This window comes from Cynocephalus volans, chromosome 9 (genome assembly GCF_027409185.1).
Source record: "Cynocephalus volans isolate mCynVol1 chromosome 9, mCynVol1.pri, whole genome shotgun sequence".
Classification (NCBI taxonomy): Eukaryota; Metazoa; Chordata; class Mammalia; order Dermoptera; family Cynocephalidae; genus Cynocephalus; species Cynocephalus volans.
The window spans coordinates 105,860,836-105,883,288 of record NC_084468.1 but is presented as its reverse complement, the minus strand read 5'-3'; positions in this window follow the sequence as shown (position 1 = coordinate 105,883,288).

Genomic DNA, 22,453 nt, shown 5'->3' with positions numbered 1-22,453 from the left:
TTTATCTGTCAATAGACATTTTGGTTGTTTCCAAATCTCAGCTATTTTGAATAGTGCTGCAATGAACATGGGAGTGCTGAAATCATTTCAAGATACTGATTTCAATTTTTTGAATAAATACCCAGAAGTGGGATTGCCAGATCATATGCTACTGTAGTTCTATTTTTAATTTTGGGGGAACCTCCACACTGTTTTGCATAATGGCTCCACCATTTTGCATTCCCACTAACATTGTGCAAGTGTTCCAATTTCTCCACATCCTTACAAACAGTTATTGTTTTTTGGTGTTTTGATAATAGCCATCCTAACTTGGGTGAGATGATGTATCATTGTGGCTTTGATTTGCATTTCTCTGATAATTAGCAGTGTTGAGCGTCTTTTTATATATCTGTTGGCCATTTGTATGTCTTCTTTGGAGAAATGTCTATTTAAGTCTTTAGCATGTTTTTTAATCTGGCTACTAGCTTTTTTTTATTTTGCTACTGAGCTGTAGGAGTTTCTTATATTTTTTGGAGATTAAATCCTTACCAGATATATGATTTGCAAATATTTTGTAAGTTGGCTTTTCACTTTGTTGTTTGTTTCCTTTGCTGTGCAGAAGTGTTTTAGTTTGATATAATCCCACTTGTTTATTTTTGGTTTTGTTGCTTGTGCTTTCAGTGTCATATCCATGTCCTTTCAAAGTAAATCTTCACTCTACATGTATTTTGAACCACTATCAGATATTCTGAGGAGTTCGATAGTTTCCAGTTTGTGTTGGGGGTGGTGGGAAAAACTCTTCCTTTTCACTCATTACTGCCAAACAATTCTGTCGTAGGAAAAAATGACAAACATCTTCAAGCCACCTTTGCATGCTGCTCTTTGGAATGTTTAGGCAGGAGACTGACATGTGGCAGGCACAAAAGAGAGTAGAGACGTGAGTTTAGTATCTCAGTCATCTAGGGGTTAAATGTCACGACATTTGTCTCTGTCAAGAGCTTGAGCAAAATGCCTTTAAAATTCCCATTTCATGCTCATTCCAAATTCTGGTTAAACAAAGTGACCATAAAAAATTAAAATGAAACTATTATCAAGGGATCTATAGAGAATTAAACTAAGGCTTGGGAAGTATATTTAAAGAGAATATAATAAAAATGATTATTGCATCTGCATTTTGGGTCAGATAAAATATACAGTTAGCATTATGCTAACATCTGGTTTGTTGTACAAGTCCTGATTCTATAAGTATTTTTAAAGAATGTGTATTTTATATAAATACACAGAGGATATAAAGTTATTTAGAAAAACCATGTATAGAATATAATAAACATAACATATTTGACTTGGATTTATGCTTTCATGTTCTAGAATGAGAATGCCTTTTAATTTTTCCTTCTCATACTGCCTTTGTCTGGTTTTCTTATAAAGATTATTCTTGCCTCACAAAATTAATTGAGAAGCATTCCTTTTCTTTCTTTTTAAGAAACAACTTGTATGATATTAGGAATTATTGTTTTCTTAAATGTTCAAAAAAACACATTTGTGAGTCATCTCATTCTATTATCCTTTGAGGTATTATGACTACTTATTTTGTTTAGTGACAAAAGTTTTCTATTTCTTCTTGAATCAAAATTTTAATTCATATTTTCCTTTGAAACTTGCCATTTGACTTAAATTTTTAAATGTATTGCTCTAAAGTTGTTTATAGTATTATGTTATGTTCTTTAAATATTTTACCTACTTATAGCTTTGTTTTCATTATTTTTTAAATTGTCTTATCATTTTCTTAAAATTTTTTCAAGAGCTTTTCTATCATTTTATTTTTTTCAGAGGAAGCAGCTTCTCTTTTCATTAATTTTCTAAATTCTTTCTTTGTTTATGTCTTGTTAATTTCTAATCTTTACTTTTTTTCTTGTGCTTTCTTTGCATTTCTATTGTTTTTTTAATTGAATGAGTTGATTATTTAGCTTATTTATTTTCACTTTTTTATTTTGTATTATATGCATTTCTGGCATATATATCCTTCTAAGTGCAATAATAGCATTCCTTCAAAGTACAATCAAGCAGTATTCTATATGTTTTTATAGGAAGTGTTTTGTTGTTAAGTTAGAAGACATTCATAATTCTCACTATGATTTCATCTATGATCTATGAATTGGGGTATTATTTTCTTTTGGTTATGTATATAGACTTAATTTCATTGTGCTCAGAGAATGTTGTCTATGCAATTAATTCTTTAGGAGTTTTTAAAATTTGCTTTGTGGCTTATTCACGTTCAATTTGTATAAATGCTGCATGAGAGCTTGGAAAGAATATGTATTCTCAAGCCACTAAGTTTCGACAGGCATCATGCCTATTGACACAGCTTGTAAATTGGGTTGTTCAAACACTGTATATCCTCTCTCTTTTTTTTCTTTGTCTATTTGATACATCAGTGTCAGGAAGAAGTTTATTAAAATCTTCAATAATTGTAGATTTGTCAAATATTCCATGTAATGCTGTTAATTTTTGCTTTTGTGAAGTTGTGTTGTTACGTGCATACAAGCTAAAGATTTAATGACTTTCTTGTGAATTTCCCTTATATGATTAAGGAATAATATTTATACTACGTGGTTATTTCCCTCATCAATTTATTGTCTAATATTATTATTTCTGTTAAAATTTTCTTTAGGTTAGTATTTTTTTGGTATAGCTTTTTTTATTCCTGTACAAATATGCTTAAATTATATTTGTTTTGGACAGCATAATGATAGAATATAAATGAGACTACAAAATTAGCAAGCTCTCACTCCAACAGTGAGAAGGGGAAGTTTACAGATGAGCAAGAGAAGGAGGCTACAATCATCAGGTGGTAATGGATTAGAGTTGGGAGATGCCAGTATGAACTCATGTTTAGATCAATAATAAATACAGATGGTTACATATAGAAATATTTTTAGCATGTGTATATACAAGGGTTAGTATACATACTAACCCTGTGCTCTGTCAGCTGAGAGGGCCTAGAAGCAATGATACCCCAATAGCAATAAGCACATTTTGTACCCAGATCTTGGTTTCTAATTTCCATTCTCCAAAAAGGATTCAGAGTTCCTTGGAGAAATGGGACAGGAAATATACAAGATGAACCTGGAGCATACTGTGCTACCAGAAAATAGGGATTGCTAAAAATAATAACAATAAAAAATTTAAAACCCCACAATGATGGAGGTATGTCAAAAGAACACAGGAACCAACTGAAAGAGCCCCCAATGCCAAACCTAGAAGAATTTGAGCAACAAAATAGTGTTGGATTATAACCTGAAGTATAAATAAATATCCGTGAGTCCATACTGACATAAATAAATGATTAAATAAATTAATAAGTGAGGGAGCAGAGACAAATCTTCCAGGCAGAATTCCAAATAATTTATGCAGATACTCTCCTTGAAGGAGGTGGAGCATAACTCTCCACTCCTTGAGTGTGGGCTGTGCACAGTGACTTTCTTCCAAAGAGTACAGTGTGGAAAGGGGATGGGGTAGGAGGAGAATACTTTACAGCAGAGAAGCTTGACACCCTCAGTGAGGTAGAAAGTCTAGTCTACTGAATACCAACCTGCTCTTCTTGACAACCGAGTGCAGGCAAGTGCCTGCTGAGGTGAGTCCTTGCTCTAGCAGCAGTGATGTATAGCCAACAGACAGAAGACGCCCAGATATTTTCTAAGGCTTTAGCATGGGGAGGAAAGGAAGGAGGAGGGACTTAGGTTTTTTAAAGTAGTTTCAATCATTAAGACATACATTTAAAATAAAATAAGAAAAGGGGATTTAAAAAAAAAAAAAAACTGCCAGAACCTAGTCCTGTTTTTCACAGATCAGGAGACCATTACCACTGACTCTGATACTTGCATACTTGTTAAAACGTAGACGTTCTTTCCTTCAGCAGTTCCTTGCATGAGCACAGCCAGCATACCTCGGTCCTGGAGGCAGATGGGAGCTACAGACAGAACCCAGCCACGGTGCCCTCAGTTAGAGTCGAGAGCCATGGCTTCACAAACCATCTCATTTCAAAGTGAGCAGCAGCCAGGGTTTTGCAAAGCATTCAGGAAGAAAGTAGAAACTTCTAATGAAGTCAATATATGCTTAATCCCGTACATATTGGCTACATGTGAGACATGCATCTTTACCTAGAAAATAGAAATTAAGTTAGCACAGACTTAAAGTCAGACAGCCTTAAGTTCAAATGCTGGCTCCTCCAACTACAAGGTCACCTGGGATAAGTTGCATTATTAAGCAAACCAAGGTTCAGAAAGGTTAAGCAAACTGCGCAGATCACAGAGCTGAGCTGAACTTTGAATTCAAGTTGGACTCCATCCGTAGGCTCTTTCCACTCCTCAAAGCTGCCTTCCTGAGCAGAAAGTCCTGAGGACTGAGCTGTATCACCCCACATGGTTAATGGTTCAGCTGCTTGTCCGCAAGAATGCCCAGAGTGAGTAAAGAGGACCTCACCTTGTCACACTCCTTATCGATGAACTAAAGTGATTATTTCCTTACCTTAACAGGAGTGATTCTCTTTCATTTTGCAATGCATAATAGAACACTCAAGTCACGGGTTGAATGTATCACATTACTCATGTAAAAAAATAAAAGTAATAATGAAAGCTCAAGGCTACTGTCTAATTACAAAGGCTGAAATATTTTCTCTTTTGTTTTGGATTTTGCATTATTTTACTGCTTTGAACCCATTTGAGATTGGTTCTTGGTTGACTTTATTGGTTGACAATAGTATGTATGGTATCCCTGAGTGTATTTAAACTTCTAATTAGTGAACTGATTAGTAAGATCATGTTTTAGGTCATTTAACTATAACCTTCACATGAAAGGGAGCAAAAGATATAAGCTTTCTTAAAGTGAGGGAAAAAACCCTTTTATTCAAAATATTCTGTATAAGGTGAGCTGTAGAACAAGTAAACAATACAAAACAATATTATATTCCTACAGTGAGCCACAGAGTCAAAAGGACATTTACTTTCATAAGTGGAGAAAGCATACAATGGCTTATGAGGTGCTGGGTTGGATATCATTTTGCTTTCCCAGATCTTGCAACTGACAGTTATGTAAAGGATTATTTTTCCATTTAATCAGGGATCACAAGTACCTGCACACTCATGGGAATTCAGATGCTGTAGAGAAGTTTGGGATCAACACACTTAACCAAATAGAAGGTTCCATGTTTCCCCTCATGTGTTGTTGTTGATTGCCTGGAAAGCTAATATTTCCAGCCCATTTCCTTCAAACTCATTCCACACCAAGGTGTTATTTTGCATGGCCAGCACTCCTGTGTTACCCCTGGCACAGCTGTTGATTTTTCTATAATTAAAATCCTTGTGGGGAGAGCAGAAAGTTGGCCTTTTACATCATTTTCTCATTAGTTTGGTTTTTCATTCCTATTGGATCATTGTTTAGGCTTGTCACAGAGAAACTTTCATTAGAGTCTTTTGGCTGCAATATTGTTTTAACAGAGCAAATGGAATTCAGAAACCCAAACAAATATCTCTTCATCATTTTCGATGGTTAAAGGAAAGATGCTGCTAAAAAGAACAACCTTTAATGTGTGTTATTTCAGCTGTAATTAATATTTGATCTTCAAGTTTAGGTAAAGACTATATCATATTAGAAATATTCACAAATGTTAAGGCAAAAATATTAAGGAAGTCAGTTGAGTTTTCTACTAGGTATAGGATCTAAGAACCAGAAACTCAAGAATGTGGAAAATCCTCTGTGTTGTTGACTTTCTTTCATTAGTTATGAGTGTTAGCCTTGATTGCAGAGCCAAAGATACAACTGAAAATTGCTATTTGGGGGCCACTGCAATCCTTTTGATTTTTACTATTTTTGAACTTAGTCATCTCATCCCAAATTCTACTTACCAGGCTGTATTCGAATACCTGCATAGACATATACGTATATGTCTATAAAATAGAAATCTATACATCTACCTCTAAATTTTCCTCTTTTGTAGAGGCCCAGTTCTAACTCTGGCTAGATGTGGTATTGCTAAGTCCACGGAAGAGAGTAAAGATAGCGGCTTCCCCTCATAATTCTGCTCTGGACTGACCTTTATCACCAAGGTATTTAGGGAAGCCTGGTACGAGGCTTCCACACAGAGCTAGATTATACCAAGGAGCCATAAATAAACTCAAGGTTGCTGACACCATTGCAAACAGCAGGATCAAAAGAGGAAATTGCATTGAAACTTAACCTGATTTCAGATAAAAGAAAGCCTTAGCCTTCAATTTTTTTTCTTTTTGTTGACATTAGTTTTACTCAAGTTTCCTCTTCCACTGCCTTTGCCTACTTATGTAACAGAATGGAGTCCCTGGAAAACACAGCTATGGCAGGGTTTTGGAAAGTACACACACATTTTGAAATTGTAAAAATTCAATGACTTCCCTTTGACTACATCACAAAATCATCAGGGGAATTTATCACTTCGATAAAAGAATAAAAGGTGTGTGTTAATAATAGCCTATGCATCAAGAGCTGGCAAACCCTGCCCTATAAATGTATTATCCAAACATTACACTCTACCATGGGCCAACTAAAAATGACTGTTTGCAATAGAGGGTAAAATGCCCCTCTTTTGGGTCTGCTTAATGTTATGACTTGAGCTTCTGTGATTACTTTCTTTAACACGTGTCTGTTCTGAGAAGCTTATGTAATGGTCCTGCTGTTTCAGTCCTAACTTATTAAAAACATTCTGTGACCCTCCACATTTGCAATATAGATAACACGGGTGCCTTGAAACATGAGCTGTAAATTTGCAATGTTATGAAACAGATGGGCTGAAATGATGAGAAATGCACAATGTACTGTGTTAACAATTCAGAAACAGAATGGAAACAGTCTCATCCCTCCACACCTAGGAATTTCTGATAAATCATAAAACCACAGAGATACAGAATATTATAGATAATTAATCCTGAAAGAGCTCTTGCAGTTAATCCAGTCTAATATCTCACTTTAGAATTAAAGAGACAGACTCAGAGTGATGAAGCAGTTTGCTCAGTCACACAGCAAGTTACAAACGCTGTTCCTAGATTCCTACTCAGACTTTTTCCCAACATATTTTTGGTTTGACTCCTTCATTTACTGACACAATTTCAAAATTAGTCAGCATACTTTGAGCTGATAGTCATAATTAACTTTCAAAAGTATTTTCAATTGTCAAAACTTCATGCAAATATAAACTTCAGATTTAATGGTAAAAGTGATCGTCCAGAGTAAATACTTCTATTTCTCCACATTTTTCCAATTTGTAATAGCATTGATCATTAGAAATACTTACATAGAGCTTTACTTTGGAAATAACATTTACCAATTGGCAGTTACAACATTAAGATGAAAGATCAGCCTATAAATCAGTTCTCCTTTTAGCTGCACTTAACACAGTCCATGCCTAACCAAAGCCCATTTTCTTTCAGTAAACATGTCCTGACCAACTCTTACTTACTGAGGTGCTGAGGAGCAATAATCATTAATAACAACTGTGTGAAACTTACGAGGTACCTGTTGTTTGCAGGCCTCTGGATGGAACTAAAAACAGTGCTTTCCAGAGCTAAAGGCAATGAAGACTAATAAATGCCAGAGCTGGTGCAGAAACAGAAACTCTACATCCCTACATCCTTTAAAGTAAGAACAAGTCACAAACAACATAAAAAAAGAAGTGTGGCCTCAACAGAGGGTTCTGTTGATGGGTTCTGTCACATGTGAAATAACGCAGAGGCCTTCCAGAGTAGCCAGCCCTTGCAGAGCAGGATGAAGTCAGCACAAGTTTCCTCAGGGTGGGTGTGAGTTTCCTATGTTTCAAGTAGTATTGGCGGGAGCCATGAAATGGGCCAGTGCTACTTTCTTAAACCATCGCAGTCAGGTGTGCAACTGCAGGGTTTTGTTGCTTGCTTTGTTTGTTTTTCTCTCTCTAATATATAGATTTTGGGGATTTCAAATAAGAATAGTGGGCAAATCAGAATCCTAGCAAAATGCTAAAGGCATACGCTGCTCTAAGAGTATAAAAGATACCCATTTTTTTTTCTAAATGAAGATATAAATCTAACCTGAAAGGAGAAGTTGAGGGTAAGATGTTTTATTGCTCTTCTCTTGAATTCCAGAGCTTGATCATTAGAAGGGAAGCACTGGGGTCATAATTAATGCAACTTGGACCAAGAGAAAGCACAAGAATAAGTTCAACTAAGCAAACTTTTTAAAACTTCAACCACTGAAATATTCACTCTTCTATGGAAAAATAACACTGATGTCGTCTAACAATTTAACTATTACATTTTCATTTCCTACATCACCGGATGCTCTATTTTGGGGATCGATGGAAACTTATAAAGGGGCATAAACTGGAATGAGCGCTAAGCTAGTAGTGCTGAACTGGGAGTCAAAAACCAAGGAGACCGGCCCAGCTGTTGACCTTACTAGATATGAGGGAAAACCATTTAGCTTTTTGGGAGTTCCACTTTTGCAATTGTCAAATGAGGGATTGGGTTGGAGAATCCTAATATTTCTTCTAATAACAAGACTCTGTGATTCATAATGTAACTCAATGGACTCTACTTGGATGAGATCACTAAAGAATAATATTTTGTGAAAATGAAATGGCAGAACAAAAAAGCAACATTTTATGTATTTGACAATATTTAAATCAAGAGGATTTCATTATACCTTAAATTTAATAGACTATTTAGCAAACTAGGCAGAATTTAGAAGATTTTCAGCAGTGGTAAAAATCTCATTTTTTTAGATTATCAAAATTTTGTTTGAGCTTTATCCAAATATTCTTTCAAGTTTCCAATTTTGAACAGTAAGACAGATGTAGGCCATTTTAACGTCCAGTTTCTTCATCATGTAAAACTAAAGGTGCAATTTGACATTTAATTAGCTGTTAAGTAATTACAATAGAAAAGATTTCAATATGGCATCCTCCAGTACTTCTTATAGACACAGTTTGGAATAAAAATAATTTAATGATATTGTTCTTAACTTAGAAAAGCCCACAATAATATCTTACATATTTGTACAATGATTTACATTTTAGAGCATTCACACACTTATTTTACTGAATTGTCACAGTAACCCTGTTAATAGGGCTTTTATCCCTACCTTTTTGGTGAGTATACTAAAGTTCAGAAACATTGAGTGACTTCCTGAAAGTCACACAGTTTAGGACTGGGCCCACAATTCTATTGTCAAATCCAGGTCTGTTCCTCTTTAGTTCTTAATAGAGCACAATTAGGATGTGAGATTGGGATCTTTAGGACTTGAGATTCACAGGGCAGGGAGTCTTGTCTCTTTCTCACTCCTCCACTCGTACTGCCCAAGTGAGTTCCTAACTAGTAGGTATTCAGTAAGAGTTTGTTGAATGACTTATTGGTTCTTTTATTATTATGAACTCAGTACATCTTTGCCATAGATATTTTTTAAAACATAGGAGTTGGAAAAAGGTATCAATATCTAAACACTCAAACATTATCAGAATTACATTTTTGATAAATTTCCTTTCAATTCTCTTCTCTATGCATCTCTTTTCAAATTTTAGTTTTATATTTGTGATTATGATGACATATACTAGGCATATGTATGTGTTTATATATATGTACCCATACACACACACACCACACATACACATATATATACATGAAATGTTTTAAGTCTTTCTAGCAACTCTTTGAGTAACTTCACCATTCTTACTCCATGTGTTTTTAATGGGCTGATTTTTCTCCTTCAGGGGCATTTAACCCTAGCTGTGGTGATTGGTTCAATAACCATCTAGAACAACAAGAGTAATAGCTAATAATAATAGTTATTTACTTAGTGTTTACTATGTTCCAGGAACTCTAATAAACATGTATTAATAATTCACATGCATGATCTCATTTAATCTCTCCCAAGGTCCTATAAAATAGTAATTACTCTTACTTCCATTTTTAAAATGAAGAAACTGAAATATAGAAAATATAGTAACTTCCATGAATCACACAACCAGTAAGTGGTAGAGCCAGCATTTAAACTCGAGCACTCTGGCTACAGAGTGCCTGCCCGGCAATGTGGGAAGTGCCTGCCTGAGAGTGAGGCCTACCCAGAAAGAACGACAGCTGGGGATGGCTGAAGAAATGGGCTCTGCCAGCATTCTTTTACCCCAGATCCAACTATTCCTGAAGACATTTCTACTGCTAGATAGATTCACCCGTGTGAAATATACAGGGCTATTCATGATGGCTTCACTATTTTTACAGCAAAAGACTAGACACAGCCCAAATGTCTATCAATAGGAGACTAGGAAGAAAAAAAAAAAGTGAACTATTTGTACAATGGATCAATGTGGCCATTATAAAGAACGAGTCAACAAAATTCCTAGTGCAGTTATCAAAAGGGAGCTTCGTACTTTTAAGGTTATCTGGATGTTGTAGCACAGAATATTGAATTCTGCTGGATCACTGAACATTTTCCCTGGGAAATTAAACTAAAGACGAGTCACAAGCAACTCCCAATCTTAGATATACTTAATTATTACAAACTCTTTTGTCTTTTTGACCATGAATGTTCCAGGCAAGCAGTGGGATATTGACTCAACTACAAGGAAACAATCAGAAACCCATTGCTTCTTTCAGTCCACTGGCCATTGCATACATGCCCTGCGTAAAAACTGTAGTAGCAGAGCTTGTGAAAGCTTCAGCTGACATAGTTCTATTGTCTCCACAAATTTGATGATTTCCCGTAATGTGCAGGCTGTCAGGTGCTCCTCAGTTAGGTGCCTTATTTCCCATGAAATATTGTTATTTTCCCTTTCAAATATCTCCGTCCATTGCTATGACACCTGGAACCCAGCAACTCTCCTTTCTCTACTTAAGGAAGGAAAATGCCATAATTGTTTGACCTCTGTGGGAGAATTTTTTAAAAACTTTCTTAGATAATCCCAATTTAATTTTGTTTGTACCTAAAAATAAGAAGTGAAAAGTGTTAAGCAGGCTATGTTATCACAGATCTAAATTCACCACTAGAATATGAGCTTCTACCAAAAGTTAAATCAGCCAAATGGCTGAATTTATCACTCCTCTGAGACAGCCAAGTGAGAAGAATTAAAGAGCAAATATTTATACAGACAGTAAGTATGCCTGTAAGGTGGTCCATAACGTAGTAATGCTTTGGAATGAAGGAAGTGTCCTGATCTCTTCAGAAACTTGGAGAAAAATGCAAACAAATTAAACATTTAACCATAATAAAAGTGGAGACACATTTAAAGCATAACGATCCAGAATCCCTGGTAATGACCTAAATGACTACTATGCTAAACAAGCAGCATTAACTAAAATGATCGCACCCATAACCATTCAAACACAAAAGTCCCTGCAGAAACTCAAAGAAGCCATCACTAAATGCAAAGATAAGCCCCTGATTCAGAGAAAAAACATTGGAGGAGGTCAGAACGCACATTGCTTGAAGATAATTGTGCTATTCACAAACTGTTGTCTGGTCATACCAAATGATCTTCCGGAGTTTAGCAAAAATGCTTTATTATTTTACCCATGATAACGTACCTAAATTGGACATGATATTGAAACATCACTGACTGGGTAATTTTAAGAGTATTGCCAAGGGTGTTTCCAGTGTATGTCTTACCTGCCAACAACATAATACCAGCAAAACTGTAATGAAGGAACACGGACAGGAACCAAAGCCTTGAAGTCCTTTTGAATACCTCCAACTCCAACCACCCCCACAATTGGACAGTAAACATCTTTTAGTCATTGTTTGCTTATTCTCAGGATGGGTTGAGGCTTTTTCTTGCCAGAAAAGAAGGCTTTTATGGTAGTAAAAAAAATTGTTTGATTTTTTTTTTGTTTCTGATATGGGAAAATCTAACCTCCCATCTTTCCATTGACAGGGCACATATTTCACTGGGACTCATTAATAAGAGAACTTTAAATGGGAAAAGCAAAGCTTTGGCTTTTACTAACAAAAACTTCATCCTGAATCTTCAGGAAAAGTGGAGAAAATAAGTGGAATTCTAAAATGAAAATAAGCAAAGCTTCTAGAAGTCCTCACCTTTCCTTGGCCTGTGGTATTAAATGAGCATCAATGACAATGAAATCAACTTCTTCTGGGATTCATCAGCTTTCACACATCCCATATATTTAGGAATTTCAGCTTCAATCCATGTTGCAAGGTAATATAACCAAGTACTGCAATGGATTCATGCATATACCCTGTCTTATCATTAGCAAATACAAGCAACCTCCCCATAGCATCCTGCTAAACAGACCCTGAACAATCTAAAACCCAGAGATTTCGTCTTCTGAAAGACAACTGCCCTCAAACCTTGATAAAAAGACCTCCTCGGGAACTGTCAACAATAGTACCATGGTAAGCTCCTACACATTGATCCTTAGATCCATGTTCTCTAATTTAAAAAACATAAATCATCTTCCCTGGGCTTCTGTACATCCATTTTATCAGGAGACCTCAAGCCACGATTCTTAAGAATCCTCCAAAGACAGAGATATTCAGAGCAAGGTTGTTAACCAAAATCTTTAGATCAAAGATCTGATGAAAACACAAAGCAGAGAGCTACTGACTTGGGTTGAATGTCCCCCAAAATTTAATCCCCATTGTAACTGTTGAGGGTGGGAAATCCTATTATGGTAATTGAATGGTGGAGCCTCAAAGTGGTGATTAAGTTGATGGTTTAATGGTGGTTGTGGGCATGGTTCTGAGGGCTTTAAAAGGAGAATGCATGGGGAACTCTCTCTCTCTCTCTGCTCTGCCATTTTCTGCCCTGTGAGATCCCTGCATTGCTGTAAAGCCCCCACCAAAGAAGACCCTCACCAGATGTTTTCCCTGGACTTTGGACTTCTCAGCCTCTGAAACTGTAAGCAATAAATTTCATTTTCTTACAAAGTACCCAGTTCTAGGTATATTTTATTTATTTATATATTTATTTATTTTTATTTTATTTATTGAATCAAAATTGATTATATTTTGGTGGCCCAACATTGAGATATGTTGATCAAATCAATATTACTAGCATATATATTGTTACAAATCATAATTATTCTTTAGGCCCCTTGTCCAATCTCTCCCCACTTCCCACTCCCACCCCCTCCCCCCTCTAATTACCCTAGATTTCTTCTCTCCTTCTGAAAGAATAATGGTTACTCTGTTAATTTGTTGCCTAGATGATCTGTCCAATGCTGAGAGGTATGATAAGGTCCCCCAATATTATCATAAAGTAAATGCTTCTTCTGTCACTCTGAAATGGGCTTTGTGGAGAGAGACATCCTCTTCTTTTCTTTATCTCTGCTGGTGATTCTCCTTGTGTCAATGCACTCCAGTGGCTGGCAGACCATCTGCATGGTGGTTGTGGTGTCTAGTCACTTTCACAGCAGCCATCGTTATTGTGGTGTCTGTGGTGGGCCACCCACATGGAGGTGATGTTTTTGGCATGCTCCTTGGCGCCTGGTGGTGTACCTGGTTATGCAGTGTGTCTGGTCCTCTTGTCCATGCCTCGGGTCACTGGGCAGGTCCCAAGGTGCTGGCATGGTGTGCCTGGTTGTGGGAGGGGGTCCAGTCCCTGGCTCCATGCCTCAGGCCACCAGGTGGGGCCTGAGGCACTGGCATGGAGTTCCTGGTTGTGGGAAGAGGGTCTGGTCCCCAGATCCATGCCTCGGGTCCCCAGGTGGTCCCTGAGGCACTGGCACATTGTGCCTGGTTGTGGGAGGGAGGTCTGATCCCTGACTCCATGGCCTGGGCCCCGTGCTGGGCCCCAAGGTTCTGGTGGTGTGCCTGGATATAGGAGTGGGGTCTGGTCACCTTTTCAATGCCTCGGGTCTTGGGGCAGGCCCTGAGGTTCGCCTGGTTGTTTGTGGGAGGTAGTTCCAGTCCCCATATCCATGTCTCAGGTCCCCGGGTGGGCTCCAAGGCACTGGCTCGGTGTGCCTGGATGTGGGAGTGGGGTCCATCCTGGGCTCCAAGCCTCCGGTTTCCAGGCAGGCCCCAAGGTGCTGGTGGTATGCCTGAGCCAGAACTAATTTTTTGTCCTTTGCTTACTTCTAAAATGGGGGAACTTCTTGTGGGGACCAGTACTTGAGCTATGTGGTTGAGTAAATTGCTGTTTTGCTGCTGTTTCCCTAGGGAAGGCTTTTTGTGCAGCTCAGGCTTTAATGGTTGACCTTATATGTACTTCCGGCTCTCCAGAGACCAGGTGGATCTGTGTTGTATAGAAACTCTGATCTGGGCCTGAGTTTTTTCTCAAACTTCACCCCATGCAATTCTGCATTCCTGACCAGTCTCCTCTGAGTGGTCCTGTGCTGATTGGGGGCAGATTGACTGTCCTTGCTGTGCCCCAGTGTTCTCCCGGTGGGCCTGTCTCCCCCACCACCTGTGCTCCAAACACTTCCCATGGGACAGAGGTGTTGGTCCCTTGCATTGACTCACTGCCCTCTGGGTGGCTCCCCTTTTTCAGCTGTTCTGGCTCCTCACTCCTGCGTGGGTCCACGGGAACCCCATTAGTGGTCTTGCTGTGCTGGGGGCCACCAAGGCTGTCTTCTCCCCTGCCACCTCCAAGTAATTCCATCTAAAAGGCACAGCTGTGGCTTTTGCCAGCTCCTGCCCCATGCGTTCAGCAGTTGCGGCCTTAAAGCAGCCACAGCATGAAATGCTCTGAGCAGTTTTTTCTTTCTCTCATCGTGGCTTCTCCCTCCTTCATGAACTCCATAAGTCTCTCTTCCTCTTCCCCTGAGCTCAGGCGGTCCCAGCTTGACTGACCTTACATTTTTATAGTTGTAAACTGGTTGATTTGTGAGAGAGAGTGACTCTAGGAGCCGTCTGTTCTGCCATCTTGACTGGAACTCCTAGGTATTTTGTTATAAGCAATAGAAATGGACTAATACAGCTACCATCTAAGACAATACAACAAGATTATTTTTCTAATATCATTGTTATCCTATTTATTCTTTCTTTATTGTTAGTCTTACTTATTGTACTTTGGTGACTCTTGGAAATTGCCCAAAAAGGTTTATCAATATGTTTTTGTATTTATTAATAATTTTTAGAAGGCTAACCTCCCATAGCCTTTCTCTACTACCAGAGGAAAGAGAATCTAATGGATTAGTGGATTTGTCATGGCCCCACCTGATCTTGCTGACAACAATTTAATAGCTATTCATTTGAGACATCAGAAGGCATATTTACTTTCACTGGTCCCTTCAAGTACATGAATTTTCCGCACATTATCAAGCCAATCTTCAGCCTTAGGGAATTTGGACCCTGGTTACAATTCAACAAACACTTCTACTGAAATCTATATAGCCCTGTCAGAGGCATTGACCTCACCAGGATCAAAAACGGATATTCGGTCTAAACTTTCTGGCTGCTGTAGCCAGTCTGTTACTTGCCCCTCCTCCCCCCCAGATTCTCCAGTCTGCTTTGGAGGAACTATTCAATTCCACTTAAGAAATCTGCCAGCCAGTGCAGAGGACCAATAATCTACTCTCTTATTATGATAATCCGTGCCCTACTAAGATACTACTTTTCATGCGGACACCAGACTTTTAATGACTTAACATCTTGCATACACACACACACACACACACACACACACACACACACACACACACACACACACACACACACACACACACATATACACACACACACACACGTATGTGTATATATATGTATGTATAGTGTAATAGATACAGACTTTCAGAGAAGAATGCCTAGAAACCTCCAAAATGCGTAAAAAAAGGACTTCTTAGGAGGTCATGAAGGGGGCCGAGCCCGTGGCGCACTCGGGAGAGTGCCGCGCTGGGAGCTCAGCGACGCTCCCGCCGCGGGTTCGGATCCTATATAGGGATGGCCGGTGCACTCACTGGCTGGGTGCCGGTCACGAAAAAGCCAAAAAAAAAAAAAAAAAAAAAAGAGGTCATGAAGGGACATCTGATTCCCACTCCATGTGTAGTGTGCATAGACTGTTATTACAATAGTGAGCAGAGCTGAATTAGAAAAAAAATAGATGAAATTTGTCTCTAACGCAGAAAGAAGTTATCTGTGACACTGCAAATGCTCTTGAGGTCCTGCCCAGGTAATTTAAATTTGTTAGCAAGGATTATCATGGATAAGCATATAGCCCTCGATTTGTCCTGGCTAGAAGGGGGCAGTATGTACCTTAGCTAACACTTTCTGTTGCACCTGTATAAATATCATTCACTGGTCAGGTAGAAAAACCTGTGACTAGAATTAAGGAAAATTCCACCTCTCTTTCTAAAACAGACCCAGCTATATTTATGGTCCTGTTTTCATGGCCTGGATGTATTAATCTAGTTTCCTGACGTCTCAGAATTTATAATAATAATAATCATTTTTCGTCTGGTAATAGTGTGTATTGCAGTTAGCTGATGTAACCTGTTCTGAACCTTAAAGGCTACTACTGGATAACCATTTTAGCATCAAATGATTCAACAGCTCATTCTACAACAAAGGGAATGAAAGGAATCACCTTATTCTGTGAAAGAAATACACACAAGGGACTTTTTCTTACCGTTTTTTAATAGTTATCTTTAATTCCTTAATGAAGAGTAACTAAAGTTGTACTTTGGAATTCATTGTCTATCCTTAAACTAAAAGTTTTTATACTTTTAAAACTGGTCACAGTAAGAAATATGTTTACGTTGTAACCCAGTATACATATGCATATTTGTAAAATGAAAAGACATCCTAGGAAACAATATTTATCCTTATTACACATGATGCATTATGATATTTGCTATTTATTCTATTTTAAAATTATATCTCATTTATTTTGAAAATGCTGGATGCAACACAGTAAATTGATGCCCCATTATTGGGTTATAACCCAACATTTGAACAATGGTATAGTATCCCATGTGACATTTTAGTCATATATATTAAGCTGTGCAAAATATTTGCTTTTTAAAAAATTTTTCTACAATTTCTTCTCTACTTCATACTGCCATTCATTCTGATGACAGATCGTATGATCAAAGAATCCCAGTTCTTCTCAGTCACTCAAGGTTTAGACTGAGTTGCCTTCTCCCTTGGGAAACAGCTATTACAAGTATTCTGACACAATGTCATGGCTCAGAGGCAGGCATTTACAGTCCATAATGAACTCATCTCACGGAGACCATGTCATGTCTATAGCTCAGGAGCATCACCTCTCTTCACTGAACATAGAACTGAGATATCAAGTGTCCCTACCTCCTTTCACCTGTACAAGATGTCCATTCTCTTCTGTTTCTGCAGCCAGTTTTACCGACGTCTTCTGTGCTAGTTCAAGGAAAAGTCTGAAGCAGCTTCTCAAGCCCAAAGTTCCCATAGGACACCAGTTTCATCTATTCTCAGATACTCAACATTTTATTGATTTTATTGCCCTAACTCCCAACACTAACTTGGGGTGGGTTAGCTCATGCTGAGACCTTTATCAAAGACTAACTCTCTTGCTTTATTTCCCATTTCTTCTTTTTTCATACCAGCACCAGGGATATTTTTATTTCATTTCTACTCATAAAATTACCTTACGTCATCATATAGTCTTCCAAATATACAATTTATGGCATGAACTTTCAGCCATTTATTCTCGAAGTCCAGGCCTTTCACACGAAGAAACATTTTCTTTCAAGCTGTTATCTCAGCTCAGAGTTTTAAAAGTCTATTTAGAATTTAAGAGCTCAGGGCTGCCTTTTGTTTATTTGTTTACTTTCTGTCTTGTTATAACTAACTTTTCCTGTAGTAATAGCTTTCTCAGCCTTACATCCTAAGACAGGGAAACATATAGTATGATGAAATACCTGAAACAAATAATATGATGTCAATTTTAAAATACAGGCCCATCATCTATATTGTGCAAGCCCATTTACAATAGTAACCAAAGAAAAAAATACCTAGAAATAAATTTAACTAAAGAGGTGAAAGATCTCTACAACAAAAACTACAACCACTGCTGAGACAAAAAGGACACAAAAAGATGGAAAGACATTCCATGCTCTTGGATTGGAAGAATTAACATTGTGAAAATGTCCATACTACCCAAAGCAATCTACAGATTCAATGCAATCCCCGTCAAAATACCAATGACATTCTTCACAGAAATAGAAAAAAAAAACAATACTAACATTCATTTGGAACAACAAAAGACCCTGAAGCCAAAGCAATACTGAGCAAAAATAAATAAATTAATTAATTAATAAAGCTGGAAGCATTACACTATCTGACTTCAAATTATACTACAAAGCTATAGTAACCCAAACAGCATGATACTGGCATAAATAGAGATGCTCAGACCAATGCAACAGAATAGAGAACCCAGAAATCAACCCACATACTTTGACAAAAGCAACAAGAATATACATTGGGGAAAAGACTACCTCTTCAATAAATGGTGCTGGGAAAACTGGACATCCATATGTAGAAGAATGAAACTATATACCAAATCTCTCATGGCTTCTCTCACCATATACCAAAATCAACTCAAAATGAATTAAAGACTTAAATATAAGACCTGAAACTATAAAACTCCTAAAGGAAAATGAAGAGAAAACACTTCAGGAAGTAGGACTGGGCATAGACTTTATGAATATGACCCTAAAAGCCCAAGTAACAAAAGAAAAAATAAACAAATGGGATTATATCAAACTAAAAACCTTCTGCGCATTAAAAGAAACAATTAACAGAATGAAATGACAACCTACAGAATGGGAGAAAATATATGTAAACTATGCATCTGACAGGGGATTAATATCCAGAATATACAAGGAACTCAAGCAAATACACAGCAAAAAAACAAAAACAAAAACAAATAACCCAATTAAAAACGGGCAAAGAAGCTGAATAGGCATTTTTCAAAGGAAGATACACACATGGCCAACAGATACATGAAAAAATGCCCAGCATCATTGAGCATCAGGGAAATGCTAATCAAAAACACTTTAAGATATCATCTCACCCTCATTAGACTAGCGATTATCAAAAAGACAGAAAATAGCAAATGCTGGTGAGAATGTGGAGAAAGTGGAACTCTTCTACACTGTTGTTGGGACTGTAAATTAGTGCAGCCATTATGGAAAACAGTCTGGAGGTTTCTCAAACAACTACAGATAAACTGCCATACTGCAAGATGGCATACAGACAGAACTGCCATCTTGCAATCCCACTGCTGGGTATTTACCCAAAGAAATGGAAATCATCATGTTAAAGGGATACCTTCACTCCCATGTTTATTGTAGCTCTATTTACAATAGCCGAGAGTTGGTACCAACCTGAATGTCCATTGTCAGACAACTGGATGAGGATAATGTGTTGTATACACACAATGGAATACTACTCTGCCATAAAAAAGAATGGGATTCTGCCATTCATAGCAACATGGATGAACTTAGAGAAAATTATGTTAAGTGAAATAAGCCAGGCACAGAAAAAGAAATACCACATGTCCTCACTCATAAGTGGGAGCTAAAAAAAGAAAGAAAGAAAGAAAGAAAGAAAGAAAGAAAGATACAACAATCACAATAATTGATTGAACTTTCAAAAGGAGAGAACAGAACTGAGGTGGGAAAGGGGGAGGGGATAGGGGTTAGCGAGAAATTGGTAAAGGGCCACAAAAAATGATTACATTGTGTGATGTTGAATGTACCAACTCTCCTTATTTGAGCATTATATATTGCATGCAGGTATTGACAATCAATACTGTACCTCACAGATATGTACAATCATTATGTTTCAATTTTAAAAATTTTAGTAGAAATAAAAATTTGTAAGAAAAAATTTGATGTTTAAAGATGTTAAGTATGACCAAAGGTCACACAATGAATAGTGACCCTGCACTGCATGAGATTTCCACTACATCACAGTGATTTTGAGGGTGCTCAGACAAGTGAGCCTCCTTGATATCTGGAAATTAAAAAATGTAGAGCCCGTGTGTGATAACAACTGGAAGGGAGAGAAATGTTATTTGAAAATACAATACCGTCAGTGTGGTAGTCAAGATGGAAAACTCAGAAAAATGTGCTTAGATATGAAGACACACTAACAGTAACTCCAAGGGTTCCCTATTGTCTCAAAGGAGATAATAGATGAGAAGAGTGTAAATGGCAAACTGAGCAAAGTTGACAAGAGTGTATTGGCTGTTTTTCTCTTAACGGTTTGTAGAGAAATCCTTTACTACCCTGAGGTCACGAAGATATTCTCACTTTGAAAATGTTTTAAATTACAGTAAAATGCACCCACGTAAAGCCATGAGTTTTGACAAGGTTATGTACCCACGCAGCCACCACCAAAATCAGATATAGAACATTTTCATCACTCCAGTAAGTTCCTTTTCTCTTTCCCTGTTTCGGGCAACAACTGGTTGCTTTCCTTCCCTATAGATTAGATTTCTCATTTCTAAAATTTCTTATAAATGAAGTCATACAGTACATACTCTTTTGTTTCAGGCTCTTTTGCTCAGGATCAGGTTTTTGAGACCCATCCATGTTATTGAATTTATCAGTACATTGTTCCTTTTTTAATACTGAGTAGTAATCCACTGTATTAACATGCCAGAAATGTACTCACCTGTTGATGGAAATTTGGGTTGTTCCCAGTTTATTTCTATTATGAATAAGGCTGCTATGAACAATTCATGTTTATGATGTTTTGTGGACACACGTCTTAATTCTTCTTGGGTAAAGACCTAGAAGTAGAATTGCTAGACCATGGGGTAGACATATGTTTAACTTCATAAGGAACTGCCAAAAAGTTGTCTGAAGTGGTTGTATCATTTTACACAAACACCAGAAATGTATAAGGACCAGTTTCTCTATATACCAATTGAGATTATTGTATATATGTTAACCGTTTACTGGGTAGTGGTACCTCATCTGAACAACTTTTTTGTGCTAATCGTCTGGTCATATATCTTCTTTTGTGAAGTGTCTGTACAAAACCCTGGCCTATTTTTTTTATTAGGTTGGTTGTCTTCTTATAATATAAATATAAACATAATATAATATATTAAGCATATTATATTATTCTTATATAACATACACAGTCAGCCTTCTATGTCTGTGGGTTCTGCATCCATGGATTAAACCAACTGCTGATCAAAAATATTTGAAAAAAATTGCTTCTGTACTAAACATGTACAGACTTTTTTCTGTCATTATTCGCTAAAAGATACAGTATAACAACTATTTACAACTAAATAGTTGTTTTACTACAGTAAAACAACTATTTAATCTAGAGGCAATTTAAAGTATACCAGAGGATGAATATAGGTTACATGCAAATACTATGCCATTTTATATCAGTGATAGGATCATCTGAGGATTTTGCTTTTGGTGGAAGATCCTGAAACCAAACCGCCACAGATACCAAGGAATGATTGTATATCCTCTGTCAGACCTAGGTATTGGGAATATTTTCTCTCAATATGTGCCTTGTATTTCAACTTTTTTTTTTAACATTTACTTGTACATTTTTGTGGGGTACAATGTGTTGTTTCAATACATAGATGTATTTCCATCTTCTTAATGGTGTCTGTGGTGGCTTTAAAATACACGCACAAATTTTATGACATTCTTTCCTTCAAGAGATGTTGCCTAATCCCCTCCCCTTGAGTTTCAGCTGTACTTGATGATTCACTTTTCATGAATAGGAAAAAAAGTGAAAGTGATAGTATGCAACTTTGGAGACTAGATTACTCACACACACCCCACCCCCTTATCAGTGGGGGTTTCTCTCTTCCCTACCATCCTTCCTGAGCAAATGCTTATTGCAGAGTAACTTAACTGCAGGCCACTTTTGGCTACTGATCTGGAAAATGCTTTTTCTCTGTCCAAGTGAGTAGAGAACACTAGAACTTTTCTTTCCCAAAAGAGACAATAGTATATCTTCCCTATCTTATCTCAAGGGCTAAGTCTACTCTATGGATAGTTGTGATAATTTGGTGTATAGAGACTCTGGCCATCTTACTAGTCTCTGTCTCTCCCTTCCATACACATTTATTGAGTGCCTATTATGTGCCAGCAAAATTCTAAGCACTTGGGATATTCATCAAAAATAAAACATTAAAATCTGTTCCTCCACATTAAAATTGTGACCACATTTTAATGGAATCACCAATCTCACAGGACATCCATAGTAATAGACCATTATGAGCAGGAAGTAGCAGATACTCTAAAAACCTTAGTAAAACAGTTATTTGCCAGAAAGAGACGTAACCTGGGAAAATTCAGAGTCCTTCTAACCAATGATGTTTTGTGGAGTCTGGGACATGACAGATTATGACCTCCAAAATGAAACATAAATTGCTGCACTTTGTCCCACTCCCCACCTCCACCAATAAGAAGAGTCATGAGGCTTGAGGCCTTTATGAAGGATTTGGATTTTGAAAGTAACATACATCACATTTCTGGTATGTGCATGTTTGTATATGTGTGTATGT